Source organism: Hyla sarda, chromosome 3, assembly GCF_029499605.1.
Source record: "Hyla sarda isolate aHylSar1 chromosome 3, aHylSar1.hap1, whole genome shotgun sequence".
In the NCBI taxonomy this organism is placed as follows: domain Eukaryota; kingdom Metazoa; phylum Chordata; class Amphibia; order Anura; family Hylidae; genus Hyla; species Hyla sarda.
The window spans coordinates 406774464-406791155 of NC_079191.1; the positions used below are offsets into that span (position 1 = coordinate 406774464).

At 42.0% G+C, this 16692-nt stretch overlaps 2 long non-coding RNA genes across 2 annotated transcripts; one reads left to right on the plus strand and one right to left on the minus strand.

Moving 5' to 3' along the window:
- Positions 1-1122: 1122 nt before the first annotated feature.
- LOC130362961 (uncharacterized) lies at positions 1123-13937 on the minus strand. Its single transcript, XR_008891659.1, has 3 exons — positions 13829-13937; positions 11841-11918; positions 1123-1766 (listed from the first exon to the last, which is right to left on the minus strand). It is a non-coding gene; the product is annotated as an uncharacterized LOC130362961 (long non-coding RNA).
- A 442-nt stretch (positions 13938-14379) lies between these two features.
- LOC130362960 (uncharacterized) lies at positions 14380-15911 on the plus strand. Its single transcript, XR_008891658.1, has 3 exons — positions 14380-14544; positions 15407-15689; positions 15851-15911. It is a non-coding gene; the product is annotated as an uncharacterized LOC130362960 (long non-coding RNA).
- The last annotated feature ends 781 nt before the right edge of the window (positions 15912-16692 follow it).

Here is a 16692-nt window from a genome sequence, read left to right on the forward strand (position 1 = left end):
AGAGGCCTTTTCACTTGAAAGAAGCGATCTGATTGGTCGCTATGGGCAACTCAGCAACTTTTCCTCTTGACAGGTTTTAATAAATCTTCCCCCATAAGTTTTGTTTAAAATTTAGTACCTAATGTACACGTGCAGAAAGCTGGTAAAGACTATCCACACTACTCTTATGTCCATGAGGCATAATAGAGATGGTTTTTGAACACCACAGGACTATGCCATTCAACTTGGTCAGTGGCATTGCATGAAATAAGTGAATGTCCATCACTCTTTGAATACTGTCTTCCAAATGGTTCACCATGAAAGTCAGATGTTTTACGTGATGTTTCCTATTGTCGACTCTTTCTACACTTTTACTTTTCACATTTACCCTGGGACTGAGGAAATAAGGTTTCTCCTTGAAAAAAGCGACAAACTGGCATGTGGACTTTTAGAAGACGATGCAATGCTCCACTGGAAAAATAAATATATAAATTGTCTTTCCTCCACAAAATACGGTAGCTTTATTTAGAGTCATGAAATCACAAACACCCTGGATACCAAGTCACAGTGCAAACTGTATCTATGTATAGTAAATTTCTCACATGTACTAAGTAGCATAGAAGTACAACATACAGCAAAGGCACATATCCTACGCTATACATTACACTTCTGCACTACATCCACTCTCAAATAAAGTAACAATAGTGGCAGAGCAAAAACGATATCCGGCACTCACCGCAACAGTATAGGTCAATCGGCTCCTCTTCGGGACCTCCGACAGACGGGCAGACAAGGTAAGTGTGGGGCGCTCAGAGACTCTGTCTCTGAGCGCCCCACGCTTACCTTGTTTGCCTTTCTGTTAGGGGACCCAAAGAGGAGCCGGTTGCCCTATACTGTTGTGGTGAGTGCAGGATATCTTTTTTGCTCTGCTACTATGGATACTGTCTGTTACCGTCCTAGCACAACCGCTGGTCGTTTGCCCCGAGTACCCGCAGTGCCTATGCAGGGTCCATAGTTTGGTACTGCTACATTGACAAGTTGCGGTGCCGCTCTGATTTTTACTGAGCTGTTGCCTGTTGTTACTGACGTGAGGCTTTATTAGACAGTAAAGTGATAAAGGATAAGTAAGTAATCACAGGTAAGTAATCGCAGGCCTGAAGCTTTATTGAAGGACAGATACACAGGGGCGAAGGAGACGGATATCAGTACTCTTCTTCCTAAACATCCAGACTGTCTGTAAATGAAAAGTGTGTGAGCAAGCTGCGGTCCAGCCAAAGTAATGTGATAGGCTACAGCTGGTCTCTGAGTTATTCCATATTCCAGGACATCCAACAGGGCATAGGCAAACAGGCACTGTCAAAAACGGCAAAGTTGTTTCCTCAATGAGTGGGCACCTCGGCAGTACCTGGTGTTGCAAAGTTCAGGGGCATGCATAAAAAGTTCTCAGTGACAGGCCCTCCTAAATAGTTATCCATGATGGGTCTTTGCGCCTGTTAATAAGCCTGCAAAAAGCCACAGATTTTAACAGTCTCAGCTGTGTAAGGAGCCCTTGAATAGATTCCAATCCTTTTGCTTGGATGAGCGTGTGGACAGTCTTTGGTTTCCACGATTTGGGCTTGAGTCCCACCAGCTGGTCTTCTCTCATAAACTTGAACACTTCCTGGCAGTACCCAGTTTTAAGGGAAGGAGTTGTCCCACTTTTCCCTCCCAGCCTTCTTCAGAGATGGAGGAAAAAGAAGTGAGACATGGACTGGCCGGCTGAGCTTTCTTCTGATGTTGTGTTACGCCTGTATTCACATTGAGAAAGATACGTGGAAGTATCAAAACGCATTTCTGATTGGCAAAATGAATTATACATGTTGGTTTATAGACCATATTTTTCTCAGATGTCTTATGTCCATACCGTAACATTACTTCTTATTCACCTATAACCATTCTTCTTGGTACCATAAAAAACTGATTTAACAATGCAAAAAAGGCAAATAGATTTAGAGTGTCCCAGTCATTTCAAAAAACATTTAAAGGGGTATTCAGCCCCAAACATATTATCCCTTACCCTGCTGCACCCGGCATTCGTTTACAGCGTCGGGTGCAGCATCAGAGGCAAGTGACGACCCAGCGGCGGGACCCCTGCGATCAGACATCTTATCCCCTATCCTTTGGATAGGGGATAAGATGTCTAGGGGCAGAGTACCCCTTTAACATGTCACAGAGACCTATGAAAAGTTTCAATCGGGGTGCTGAGACCCTCATCTCTGACCACAACCATTCAAAACGTTTCACTTCTCTGTGGCACTTAAATTTTTCGCTTTTGTTAAATGACAGGGACACTTTAAATGCTGATACATCCTGCTCTTTATACTTTTCACATACTGCAGTGCGTGGGATGAAATCTCTCTCCAACTTTTTATTTCAACAAAGTAAAACATACAAAAAAGCCGCACAATGATGAGGTGGGAACCAGTCTGAGGATCAAATCCACATATATTGACTAAAATTGGTTTTAAATGACTGGAATGAATCATGCATTTTATCCGCTGCAAGTGTACTTGACATTTTTCATACATTGTTTTAATAAAAACCAAAGGCTTTTGGAAGAGAATTTAACTTTCTTTTTTTTTTTTTTGCTTTTAACCATTGTTTACATGTCAGGCACAGAGCTCTGACTAAGCATCATTAAAGCAGAACCAGAAAGACAGAATGTTTTTCAAAAAAGAAAAATGGAAAATTGTGAAATATTTAAAATGAACGTTATTTTCATCAGGTTACAGCAGGAACACTTAGCTGCGGGTGAAATTTTGACGATGAGTAATGTTTGAGCTTTTATCTCCCAGGAAACCATTTTATTTCCTTTTTAGCTGACATATATATAAATACATACACATACATCCATACAGGTGAAACTCGAAAAATTTGGAATATCGTGCAAAGTTCATTTCTTTCTGTAATGCAACTTAAAAGGTGAAACTGATATATGAGAGAGACTCATTACATGCAAAGCAAGATAGTCCAAGCCGTGATTTGTCATAATTGTGATGATTATGGTTACAACTCATGAAAACCCCAACCCCCCCCCCCCCCCCAATTACTATGATTTGGGGAGCCATGTCATCTGCTGGTGTTGGTCCATTGTGATTCATTAAGTCCAGGGTCAACGCATCCGTCTACCAGGAGATTTTGGAGCACTTGATGCTTCCTTTCCTTTTAAGTTGCATTAATGAAATACAATGGACTTTTTGCATGGTATTGTAATTTTTTTGAGTTTCACCTGTATATACGCATTTTTATTTATTTTCTTATCTATAACTTATTCAGAATTTAACAAACAACTTTTTCTGTGTCTTCACATTAGGAGGTTCTTATTTTACACACATATATATATATATATATATATATATATATATATATATATATATACAGTGGTCCCTTAACATACAATGGTAATCCGTTCCAAACGTACCATCGTTTGTTGAAACCATCGTATGTTGAGGGATCCGTGCAATGTAAAGTATAGGACAGTGGTCTACAACCTGCGGACCTCCAGATGTTGCAAAACTACAACACCCAGCATGCCCGGACAGCCAACAGCTGTCCGGGCATGCTGGGTGTTGTAGTTTTGCAACATCTGGAGGTCCGCAGGTTGAAGACCACTGGTATTGGAGGTTATACTCACCTGTCCCCGCCGCTCCGGACCGTCACCGCTCGTCACCGCTGCCTGGGATGTCGCCGTCCATCGCTGTTGCCGCGTCCCCGAGGTGTCCCCGACGCTCCGGCAAGGCCTCTGCTTCCCCGGAATCCGCGCTCTCCGTCGCCGCCATCACGTCGTTACGCACGTCGCTCCTATTGGATGATGGGACGGCGCGCGCAGCGACGTGATGATGACGATGGAGAGCGCCGACGATGCAGGAGATCCCGAAGAGGATGCGCCGGAGCCCCGAGGACAGGTAAGAGACATCACCGGAGCTCACGGGGCACCGTAAACGGCTATTCGGCGGCAGCTGAAGCAGTCAGCGCTGCCGGATAGCCGTTTATGCGATGGCCCCGACACAAAAAAGCATCGTATGATGATGCTGCCCAGGCCATCGCATGTTGAAATTATCGTATATCTAGGCCATCGTAGGTCGAGGGGTCACTGTATATAGATACATAGTCATTAAAGGGGCGGTGCCGACGTTAAAGTTATTTGCAGTTTGACCATTGGAACCCCCTGTGATCTCGAGAACGAGGTTGGAACGATTCCATTTGCTGTCTAGGGCACCGCTAAAGATAGCCATGTACTATACTTCAGCTGTCCCCACTCCATTCTGATAAGAGCTTTACGGACCCTGTTGTAGAGATCACAGTGGGTCCCAGAAGTTGGACCCCCCTATGATCATCCACTAATCTTTTATTCTGTGCATAGGGAATAAGGTTTAATCCCTTTAAGATTATTCTCTAAATCCTCTCAATTCTGCCTGTGTGGAGAAGGCATGCCCCTCCTAAGGAAATTAGCACTGCATGACACCATTCGTTTACCCCTTCATTTTCTTCACCTCTGAATTTAATAACCTATGTAGTGATACAAGAGTGTAGAACAGACAACTTCATTACTTAACAGATTTTTACATTGTGGATTCAAAATAAACTTCTAGACCATCCGAGTGGAAGCCGTGAAGGTGACATATTGGTTATTAGTCAACTTTCATAAATAGTAATGAACTGCAGAATGTATTGTTTAACAATTTGACAAATGGACAACCTATTTAGAGACAACACCATTTGGAAGTGACTTTGGAGTTAATCACTTTTTACTAGGGCCTATCATTTATGGGTTACAAAGAACATTTGGGGGAATTTATCATACCATTTTCCTGGGTGTACATCATGTGTACTTCCCCCACATTTTTCTCAGAGGTGCACATTCTTCATAAATAGCAAAGTAGTTTAGATGTAGACAGGTTTCGAAGTGTGGTTTGCGCTGGTGTGAGGTGACACAAAAATGGTTAACAATTTTTAAAACGTTGTACATAATAAATCACTGACTAAGAATCTAAATGCATTGCCCACAAAATTGTGACTTTTTACCAACAAATAAACAGTGTAAAACCAATAATAAATTTCCCCATTAAATGTACAATAAAAAAGCCCAATAAACCCTATTCTGACCTTAGACTATGTTGATATCAGCATCAGAAGATGTGAACAGAAACCACAACACAGTGCGGGATTTGTCACAAGATGTTCACCCCCAGCACCAGTCAGATCCTATTGACTAATAGTTTACATTAGGTTATGTCCCAAGTTCTGTCAAAATATAGAATGTAGAGGCAGCAGCAGCATGGAGGACAGTATAGAGCAGCACTTAGCAATGTAAACTGTGAATCCAGGATGGGTATTAGAGTTAACACTTACTAGATTGTCTCGGTGTCTCCATCTGTCTTTTTTTCAGCCTCTCTCTTCTGCCCTTTCCATTGATTTCTATGGGCCACTGTAACCTGATCCCTTATAGAATTCACAAGTCCTGAGACAGACTTTAGCAATAATATGAGTGGAGAAATTTTTTTTTTTTTTTTTTTTTATGGGAGTCCTGTCAAACCTACATCTATCCAATAGTGATGGTGCACCCTAGTGATAACATACTGTAATGGGAAACTCCCTTTAAAGCTGAAATGTTTCAATTCTCATCAATGTAAGTTATATGAAACAAGCCACACAAGTTAGGCTGCATTCACATTACGTTTTTGAGCTTACGGGAACCGGATCCAGCTGGGGGGTAGTGAAAACCATGTGCTCCTGTATCCCAGCCCATATCTCATTCATTTCAATGAGCCGACCGGAGTCAGATATGGGACAAAAATGAGCTGACTATCCTTTTTTTGGGCGGACCTAAAACCGCAGCATACCTCAGTTTTAGGTCTGGTCAGAAAACCAGACATGAGCCGACTGGAGTCACTATCTGACTCCGGTCGGCTCATTGAAATGAATGATAAATGGGCCAGGTCTGGCTGGGATACGGGAGTGCCCGGTTTTCATTCCTCCCAGCTGGATCCGGTTCCCATAAGCTCAAAACTTAATGTGAAGGTAGCCATAAATGGGCACTGTCAGATATAAAAATGTTTTATCTGTTGTACATCTTGGCAAAATAATAGTTTTTCTAATATACCTCTTTAAAAAAATGTCACATTCTATTAACCCCTTAACGACAATGGATGTAAATGTACGTCATGGTGCAGTGGTACTTAATACACCATGACGTACACTTACGCTTTGCCATGACCGCGAGCACTGGCCATGCACGGCAGGTTCCGGCTGCTATCAACAGCCAGGAACCCGTCGGTAATGGCGCGGATGTCCGCCATTAACCCCTCAGATGCCGTGATCTATACCGATCACGACTACTGTGGCAGTGCGGTCAGTAAAATGTATGATCAGATTGCCTGTATCACTGCTGCAGGGATCCGATCATCCATGATGGCGGACGGAGGTCCCCTCCCCTGCCTCAGTCCATCTCCAGGGGTCTTCTGCCCTGGTCTGAGATCGAGCAGACCAGAGCAGAAAATCGCCGATAACACTGATCAGTGCTACGTCCTATGCATAGCACTGAACAGTATTAGAAATCAAATGATTACTATAAATAGTCCCCTATGGGAACTATTAAAGTGTAAAAAACAAAGTTTGAAAAATGTAAAAATAGGTGAAAAATCCCCTCCCCCAATAAAAAAGTTAATCCTCCGTTTTTCCCATTTTACCCCCAAAAAAGCGCGTGATGACAGGGTAATGATGAAGGGGGGGGGGGGATGATGACAGGGTAATGATGATGAAGGGGGGAATGATGACAGGGTAATGATGATGACCGGGTAATGATGAAGGGGGGGATGATGACAGGCGGTAATGATGAAGGGGGGGATGATGACAGGCGGTAATGATGAAGGGGGGGATGATGACAGGGTAATGATGAAGGGGGGTATGATGACAGGGGTCTGGATGATGACAGGTGATGATGATGAGGTTGTTAATGACGGGGGTCTGGATGATGACAGGGGGGGATGATGTATTTCCCACCCTAGGCTTATACTCGAGTCAATAACTTTTCCTGGGTTTTTGGGTTGAAATTAGGGGCCTCGGCTTATATTCGGGTCGGCTTATACTCGAGTATATACGGTACTATAAAAAGCAGAATCATATAGGCATTTATAATGAAAAATACAAAGAACAAGGTGTTGGTATAAAGTAGGTTCTCATAGAATGCAGTATTCAGAGTATATCAATAGAAAGTTGCACTTCCCCAATAGATAAATGACAGCTTAGTAATAATAGAATAGAAGCAAAAAATATATGGGATTAGGGAATATGCTAACAATAAATATAGAACAAGTACAAAGACTGACTCAAATTTAACTTAAAGGGGTACTCCGGTGCTTACACATCTTATCCCCTATCCAAAGGATAGGGGATAAGATGCCTGATCGCAGGAGTCCCGCCGCTGGGGACCCCTGGGATCTTGCACGCGGCACCCCATTTGTAATCAGTCCCCGGAGCGTGTTCGCTCCTCAATGCAAGCCTACGGGAGGGAGCGTAATCAGACCCAGAGCGAACACTGATTACAAATGGGGTGCGGCGTGCAAGATCACGGGGGTCCCCAGTGGCGGGACTACCGCGATCAGGCATCTTATCCCCTATCCTTTGGATAGGGGATAAGATGTCTAAATACCGAAGAACCCCTTTAAAGCTCTGCAATATACCCGCCATGTCAGGGGTCAGTGTTTCCCAACCAGGGTGCCTCCAGATGTTGCAAAACTACAACCTACAGCATGCCCAGACAGCCTTTGGGTCTTCCAGCAGGACAATGACCCCAAACATACCTCAAAAAGCCCCCAGAAATGGATGACAACAAAGCGCTAGAGAGTTCTGAAGTGGCAGCAATGAGTCCAGATCTAAATCACATTGAACATCTGTGAAGAGATCTTAAAGGGGTATTCCAGTGAAAAACTTTTTTTTTTTAATCAACTGGTGCCAGAAAGTTACAGATTTGTAAATTACTTCTATTACAAAATCTTAATCCTTCCTGTACTTATTAGCTGCTGAATACTACAGAGGAAATTATTTTCTTTTTGAAACACAGAACTGTCTGCTGACATCATGAGCACAGTGCTCTCTGCTGATATCTCTGTCCATTTTAGGAACTGTCCAGAACAGCATATGTTTGCTATGGGGATTTCCTTTAATGCTGGACACTTCCTAAAAATGGGAAACACTGACCTAGGTAGATACCAGAACACCTACAATCCCGACGCACGTTTTGCATATGGGCTTCGTCAGGGGGGCGTACCTATACGCCTTGCGGGCTTTGTACCATTACTACTTATTTCTGTTCTTATTATAATTTATTACCTGTTTTTATTACCTGTTTTTACATAACAAGACATTTGGCAGCACTGTACACGAAAGTTCCTGTCTCGTTTACATTCACATAAATCCAAGCACCTTGGAAGCGGCTTTATTTGTACCATTTCTACAAATACCAAGGCAATTCGGTAATATCTACAATCCTCAGATGATCCTAAGTCATACTCTTTTTTTTTTTTTTTTACAAATTTTCACTTAAGTCTTTTTTTTTATTACTGTATAATCTTGAACATAATGTGTGAATAACCAAGATATAATTCTTCCAGCCGGGAGAGACATTTACTAGAATGCCTGACAACTGTTACCAAACAGTTTATGTTACTTTCTGCTCTTCAGCAAAGGTTGTTTTTTGTGTAATAAAAAAGTTATACAACTTTCCGATTTGCTTTCTGTATCCGTTCCTCACGGCTTTATACATCTTAACTTGCTGCTCCCATTCAGTGGAATCTTCATTGCCTGCATCCAGTGGATAAAAATCTCTCCTGGCTTACATGCCAAGATCTTATTGAGTGGATGGGCATATATATATATATATATATATATATATATATATATATATATATATATGAGAATCGGCAGGAATAGCCTTCTAAGGTGTGTTGCCATAGTTTTTCATAAACATGAAGCCTTGTAATCATTTTTTCCTCCACGCCTTCTAAAAATCATAACTCTTTTATATTTTCATCCACAGACTAGTATGAGGGCTTGTTTTTTGCGCGACCAGTTGTCCTTTGTAATGACATCACTCATTATATCATAAAATGTATGGCGCAACCAAAAAACACTATTTTTGTGGGGAAATTAAAACGAAAAACGCAATTTTGCTAATTTTGGAAGGTTTTGTTTTCACGCCGTACAATTTATGGTAAAAATGACGTGTGTTCTTTATTCTGAGGGTCAATACAATTAAAATGATACCAATTATTACATACTTTTCTATTATTGTTGTGCTTAAAAAAAATCACAAACTTTTTAACCAAATTAGTACGTTTATAATCCCTTTATTTTGATGACCTCTAACTTTTTTATTTTTCCGTATAAGTGGCGGTATGGGGGCTCATTTTTTGCGCCATGATCTGTACTTTTTTTTATACCACATTTGCATATAAAAAACTTTTAATACATTTTTTATAATATTTTTTTTAATAAAATGTATTAAAAAAGTAGGAATTTTGGACTTTTTTTTTTTTTTTCGTTCACGCCGTTCACCGTACGGGATCATTAACATTTTATTTTAATAGTTCGGACATTTACGCACGCGGCGATACCAAATATGTCTATAAAAAATGTTTTTTACGCTTTTTGGGGGTAAAATAGGAAAAAACGGACGTTTTACTTTTTTATTGGGGGAGGGGATTTTTCACTTTTTTTTTTACTTTTACTTTTACATTTTTTTTTACACTTGAATAGTCCCCATAGGGGACTATTCATAGCAATACCATGATTGCTAATACTGATCTGTTCTATGTATAGGACATAGAACAGATCAGTATTATCGGTCATCTCCTGCTCTGGTCTGCTCGATCACAGACCAGAGCAGGAGACGCCGGGAGCCGCACGGAGGAAGGTGAGGGGACCTCTGTGCGGCGTTATGAATGATCGGATCCCCGCAGCAGCGCTGCGGGCGATCCGATCGTTCATTTAAATCGCGAACTGCCGCAGATGCCGGGATCTGTATTGATCCCGGCACCTGAGGGGTTAATGGCGGACGCCCGCGAGATCGCGGGCGTCGGCCATTGCCGGCGGGTCCCTGGCTGCGATCAGCAGCCGGGATCAGCCGCGCATGACACGGGCATCGCTCCGATGCCCGCGGTTATGCACAGGACGTAAATGTACGTCCTGGTGCGTTAAGTACCACCTCACCAGGACATACATTTACGTCCTGCGTCCTTAAGGGGTTAAAGGGGTACTCCGGTGAAAAACTTTTTTTTTTTTTTTTTTTAATCAACTGGCTCCAGAAAGTTAAACAGATTTGTAAATTACTTCTATTAAAACATCTTAATCCTTCCAGTACTTATTAGCTGCTGAATACTACAGAGGAAATTCTTTTCTTTTTGGAACGCTCTCTGGTGACATCACAAGCACGGTGCTCTCTGCTGACATCTCTGTCCATTTTAGGAACTGTCCAGAGTAGAAGAAAATCCCCATAACAAACATATGCTGCTCTGGACAGTTCCTAAAATGGACAGAGATGTCGGCAGAGAGCACTGTGCTTGTGATGTCACCAGAGAACACTGTGTTCAAAAAAGAAAAGAATTTCCTCTGTAGTATTCAGCAGCTAATAAGTACTGGAAGGATTAAGATTTTTTTAATAGAAGTAATTTACAAATCTGTTTAACTTTCTGGCACCAGAAATTCAGAAGTGTGAATGGGAGTGCGGAATCCCATAGAAGTCTATGGGCTTTCATTTGAGGCAGAATTCTGCAAGTGGAAATTCCGACCGTGTGAATGTATGGGACCTGTCCTGTTATGGAAATAGGTCCCACTGACTGTATGGACACTGGGGGGTTAACATGTGCCGAACAAGGTTGGGCCCTCCCACAGGTCGGGGTGGGAACTAGGGGAGGATAGTTACGCCCATAGGGGATATAGGAGACTCTCCTGCTTCCTCCCCTCCTCTTACCTCACCAGCAACGAGAGACGTCCCGCCCTCCTGCCCCTATTGGTTTGTTATGATTTGTAATGTTTTCTTGTATTTATGTCTATTTAGGCCCGCGCTCCGGTTGTTCGGCGCGTGGGCTTGCTTGTGCAGCCTTTTTTTAAAAAAAAAAATAGGAAAATTTTATGAAACATAAAAAAAAGAAAAATAATAAAATAAATAAAGTTTTTGCTATAAAAAAAAATAAAAAAATACGCGCTCACCTGCTGAGTCCATTTGCGGCAAGGGGATAAAGGGGTACTCCGGTGGAAAAGATTATTATTTTTTTTTTAATCAACTGGTGCCAGAAAGTTAAACAGATTTGTAAATTACTTCTATTAAAAAAAATCTTAATCCTTCCAGTACTTATCAGCTGTTGTATGCTCCACAGGAAGTTCTTTGCTTTTTGAATTTCTTTTCTTTCTGACCACAGTGCTCTCTGCTGACACCTCTGTCCGTGTCAGGAACTGTCCAGAGCAAGAGATGGTGATTTTCTCCTGCTCTGGAAAGTTCCTGACACGGACAGAGGAGTCAGCAGAGAGCACTGTGGTCAGACTGGAAAGAAATTCAAAAAGAAAGGAACTTCCTCTGGAGCATGCAGCAGCTGATAAGTACTGGAAGGATTAAGATTTTTTAATAGAAGTCATTTACAAATCTGTTTAACTTTCTGGCACCAGTTGATTTAAAAATAATTATTTTCCACCGGAGTACCCCTATTTGGGTTCTGTTTTGATCTTATTGTTCCGATCCGTGCAGCTGTCTGCCATGTTGCCCGCTCCTTGCCTGGTGTGTAATCCCCCTGGCACCTTTAGCCTCTGATTTGCAATCCCTTCATTACCTGCCATCAATGTTATAGTCTTCTGAAGACACAGGCGCCTCGCTGCTGCTGGGAAACTGTCCTGAAGGCTACCTGTCACTGTGAATCATTAAAGAAGGTAGAAAACAAAGGGTGGTTCATGTTATGGAGGACATTTATCTTTACTAACGTGTTTCTTGATCACAGCACATGTTTTATTGGATTCCTGGTGTCACTGACATTCTTCATAGAGGGTATTAGGAGTTAACGTCCCTGTGCAAGCAGTGGGGCCATGTGAGAGGTTGGGCCGGCCTTGTTTATATATCAACATTATTATCTTTTATGGTGGTGTTTCCCCAACCAGGGTGCCTCCAGCTGTTGCAAAACTACAACTCCCAGCATGCCCGGACAGCCAACGGCTGTCCGGGCATGCTGGGAGTTGTAGTTTTGCAACAGCTGGAGGCACCCCGGTTGGGAAAGACTGTTTTATGAAGATCGATATATTCTGCATTGCTAAACAAGGTAATATCTTTACATCAGGATCTGCATCACCTTAAAGGGGTAGTCCAGTGGTGAACAACTTATCCCCTATCCTAAGTATAGGGGATAAGTTTGAGATCGCGGGGGGTCCGACCGCTGGGGCCCCCTGTGATCTCCTGTACGGAGCCCTGACAGCCAGCGGGAAGGGGGCGTGTCGCCCTCCGCACGAAGCGGCGCGCCGACACGCCCCCTCAATACAACTCTATGGCAGAGCCGAAGCGCTGCTTTCGGCAATCTCCGGCTCTGCCATAGAGATGTATTGAGGGGGCGTGTTGGCCGCCGCTTCGTGCGGAGGTCGACACCCGCTATCTGGCCGGAGAGCCGGGGCCCCGTACAGAGAGATCGCAGGGGGCCCCAGCGGTCGGACCCCCCACTATCTCAAACTTATCCCCTATCCTTAGGATAGGGGATAAGTTTTTCACCACTGGACTACCCCTTTAATCACGAATATGGCTGCTATAGTATTCTAGGGAACCCATACCAAACTGTATTATAAAAGCTTCCCCCTCCCATAGACTTGCATTGAGGGGGCGGGGCTTGATATCATGAGGGGGGCGGGGCTATGACATCATGAGCTCCCAGTGCCGGTTCCTGCATTCAGAACAGTTTGTTCCAAACGCTGTTTAAAGTTAAACTGGTTATTTCGGTAGTCAGGACAAACAAGAAACAGGGCAGACCTTTATTGGGACAAAAAAATTGGGATCTTTTCCATGCTTAGCCTGTATGCACTGCACTTTAAAGGGGTACTCCCATGGGGGGGGGGGGGGGAATGTTTTTTTTGTCAACTGGTGTCAGTAAGTTAAACAGATTTGTAAATTACTTCCATTGAAAAATCGTAATCCTTCCAGTACTTATAAGCTGCTGAATACTACAGAGGAAATGGTTTTCTTTTTGGAACACAGAGCTCTCTGCTGACATCATGACCACAGTGCTCTCTGCTGACATCTCTGTCCATTTTAAGAACTGTCCAGAGTAGGAGAAAATCCCCAGAGCAAACATATGGTGCTCTGGACAGTTCCTAAAATGGACAGAGATCTCAGCAGAGAGCACTGTGCTCATGATGTTAGCAGAGAGCTCGGTGTTCCAAAAAGAAAAGAATTTCCTTTGTAGTATTCAGCAGCTAATAAGTACTGGAAGGATTAAGATTTTTTCAATAGAAGTCATTTACTAATCTGTTTAACTTTCTGGCACCAGATGATTTAAAAAAAAAAAAAAAAAAGGTTTCCAGTTGCCCATAGCAACCAATCAGATCGCTTCTTTCATTTTTAACAAGGCCTCTGCAAAATGAAAGAAGCGATCTGATTGGTTGCTATGGGCAACTCAGCAACTTTTCCTCTGGACGGGTTTTGATAAATCTCCCCCTATTTGACTTGCGATTCTACCTGGGTAATTTATGTTTTAATTTGCCCCTGTAGAAGTTATATGTGGGCCAAACCATGTGAAGCTTGTGAATCATCACTATAGTATAAAGGAAAAAAAAATGGATTTACCCGTGTCCAAACACTTTTCTGAAGTTGGACACGTAAAGAAAGATCTTAAAGGGGTACGCCGCTGTACTGTTTCAAACGCTGGAGCAGGTGTCTGGAGCTGGGGATGTCATAGCCCTGCCCCCTCATGACATCACGGCCCGCCCCCTCAATGCAAGTCTATGGGAGGGGGTGTGACGGTGTCACGCCCCCTCCCGTAGACTTGCATTGAGGGGGTGGGGCGTGACATTATGAGTAGGCGGGGCTATGACATCACAAGCTCCCGATGCCGGCTCCAGCATTTGGAACAGTACAGCGGAGTACCCCTTTAAGTTTGTAGCTATTGATCATGTACCAGTCCCACCGAAAGGATTTGATCGATTAGCACTATCGCCTAAGAGAGAGTTGTGGTGGATTCACCAACTGAATTCCCTACAACCCCATGGTCTGAATATTGAATTTAATGTGGTTAAAATTTGGTTTGCATTGTTGATGGGGGGAGGGGGGGGGGGTGAGGTGTGATACCCCATGGTTTCCTCTTGGTTCTCCAGCCCCTCTCCTGGGTGTATATAGACAAATATTGTTATAAAATTATGCTATAGAATTAATATTATTTTGATTATATAGTTTTGTGAATAGGTGATAATTTTTTCTTTTTTCTTGATTTGTTTCAGATTATTATGTGAAATAAACCAATTTCTTGGAGAAGACGCTTCCTGCTCTGCTTTTATTTGATATATGTAATTGTGTGATCAATAAAATGTTATTTGAGAATTTCTTTTGGGCATTTGTTCTGTTGTACATAATTGTTGATGGGTCAAATTGTGCATCAGAATGGAGGCATTGAATAGAGGGATATATTTGTACTATTTAGTTTTTCCCCCTCTATATATATTAGTATTATTCTTTTCCTTTATTAACTCTTAATTATAATTTGACTTTCCAGTTTATTATTTACTTTGGTCGCATTTTAAAATTCTTATTTTTGTATTTTTTGTATTCATTTTTTTTTTTATTTTATTATTTACTTTCTCCTTTTATTCATCAATTATCCATTTATTTTCATCTCTATGTAAGGGTTTATGTGCCTGATTCCTATTTGGACAGAGAGGTGTACCCAGTAAAGAAGTACTTGTGCTGCTGAAATAGTGGGCACACTCCAGGTTTATCTGTAGGTGGGTAGAGTGAGACATGGAGGGACTTAACGGGACCAAGTATCTCACCCCCCCCCCCCCATTGACTGCCATTTTTGTCGCATCTGATTGGTGTGAGAGGTGAGTGGTCCTACAGTGTTGGGAGTTTAGTACATAATGGGTGACAGAGTGGTTGCCACCACCGGTCATATCTAATAGTCCGTTTTACTGGGAGTGCTATATTAAAATTTTTATATTTTTAATTTTAATTTTATTTATTTTTTTTATAATTTTTTTATTTTTTACTCATTCATTTTGATAAAATCTCTCTCTCTCTCTCTCTCTCTATATATATATATATCTATATAATTTTTTTATCATCTTTTTCCTTGCATTGCCGTGTTCCTGACCCCATTGTTCCATGACCTGACCTTGCTCCTGTGCCGCCTGCCTATTGACCTCCTGCTAGGTTACTGACTTCGCATCTGTGCCACCTGCCCTGACCTTCTGATATCCAGACCACAAGTTGCCGTATTCCTCCTGTGCTTCGAATCTCCTCAGCCGCCTGTGTGGTCGAGTCGTGCCAGGGTAGGGACCTGGGTGCCGCCTGCCGCAGCAAGACCTTCCCGCTTTGTGGTGGGCTCTGGTGAAAACCAGCAGCACCTTAGACTCCGCTTCCTGGCTCAGCCCACTTCATCTACCACACAGGTCCAGCAGATCCACTACTACCCTGAGTGCTACAGCCTACTGCCGTGAGTATTACAATTAGTAATATTTTTTCTTTTCTTTTTACTATTATTATATTTGCATTATTTACAGAACTCTCCCCATACCCTTACATTCAATGCCTCTCATAGAGATTACCTATCTTATCCAAGTATAACTTTAAGTATAAAATTTTTGCTTTGCACAGGCTGATCATCCTTTCTGCGCAGGCGCAGTGTGATTTTCACATGCTCCGGGCGCCACTACACCTATACAGAGCCGGTAAGCGTCTTTCTCCTTATGTTATGCAGTGTTACGTATTGGGTCCAGGCACCAGAAAGATGACCGGGCCAAATTATTTAAAACACCATAATTTCGGTATTTTATTAATCTACCTCCCAAAAAAAAAATAAAAAAAAAAAAACCAGAAAAGAAAAGGATCAAAAAGGGATATCTCAAAATGGTATCCCAAAATGTTACCAATAAAAACAAAAAAGTTTTCCCGTAAAAAAAGAAGAGCCCTAACATAGCAAAATATAAAGAAGTTATGGATGATCTTTTAACGTGGCATTATTATTATTATTATTGTAACGATACATTATTATTATTATTATTATTATATTTTATTTTAAATGTTTCTATTTGGGCCTATATAATGCCCATATAAATTTGGTATCGCTGTAGTCGTACTGACCCACAGAATGAAGCTGTGATGTTCCTGTTACCGTCAATTTCAAATGCAAACAATGAATAACAGAATTTGAAATAAATGTAAAATAAATAAAAAATAAGATATTTAAAAACAAGATATAAGGTCGGGATATGAGGACAAGGGCATCGTTGTTGCTTTTCCTCCTTCACAGGGTTTAGGTAGGAAGAGCGGGCAACGCCGGGGTACTCTGCTAGTATGTACCTAGAATACAAGAATATCTACAGGAACAAAGTGCATATACCAACCTAACTAGAATAGTTTCAGCCATGTACACAACCCCTAAAGTCTATGTTTAGCACCTGCAAGCCCTATATTTCTATATTCTAAAGAGTAGAAGA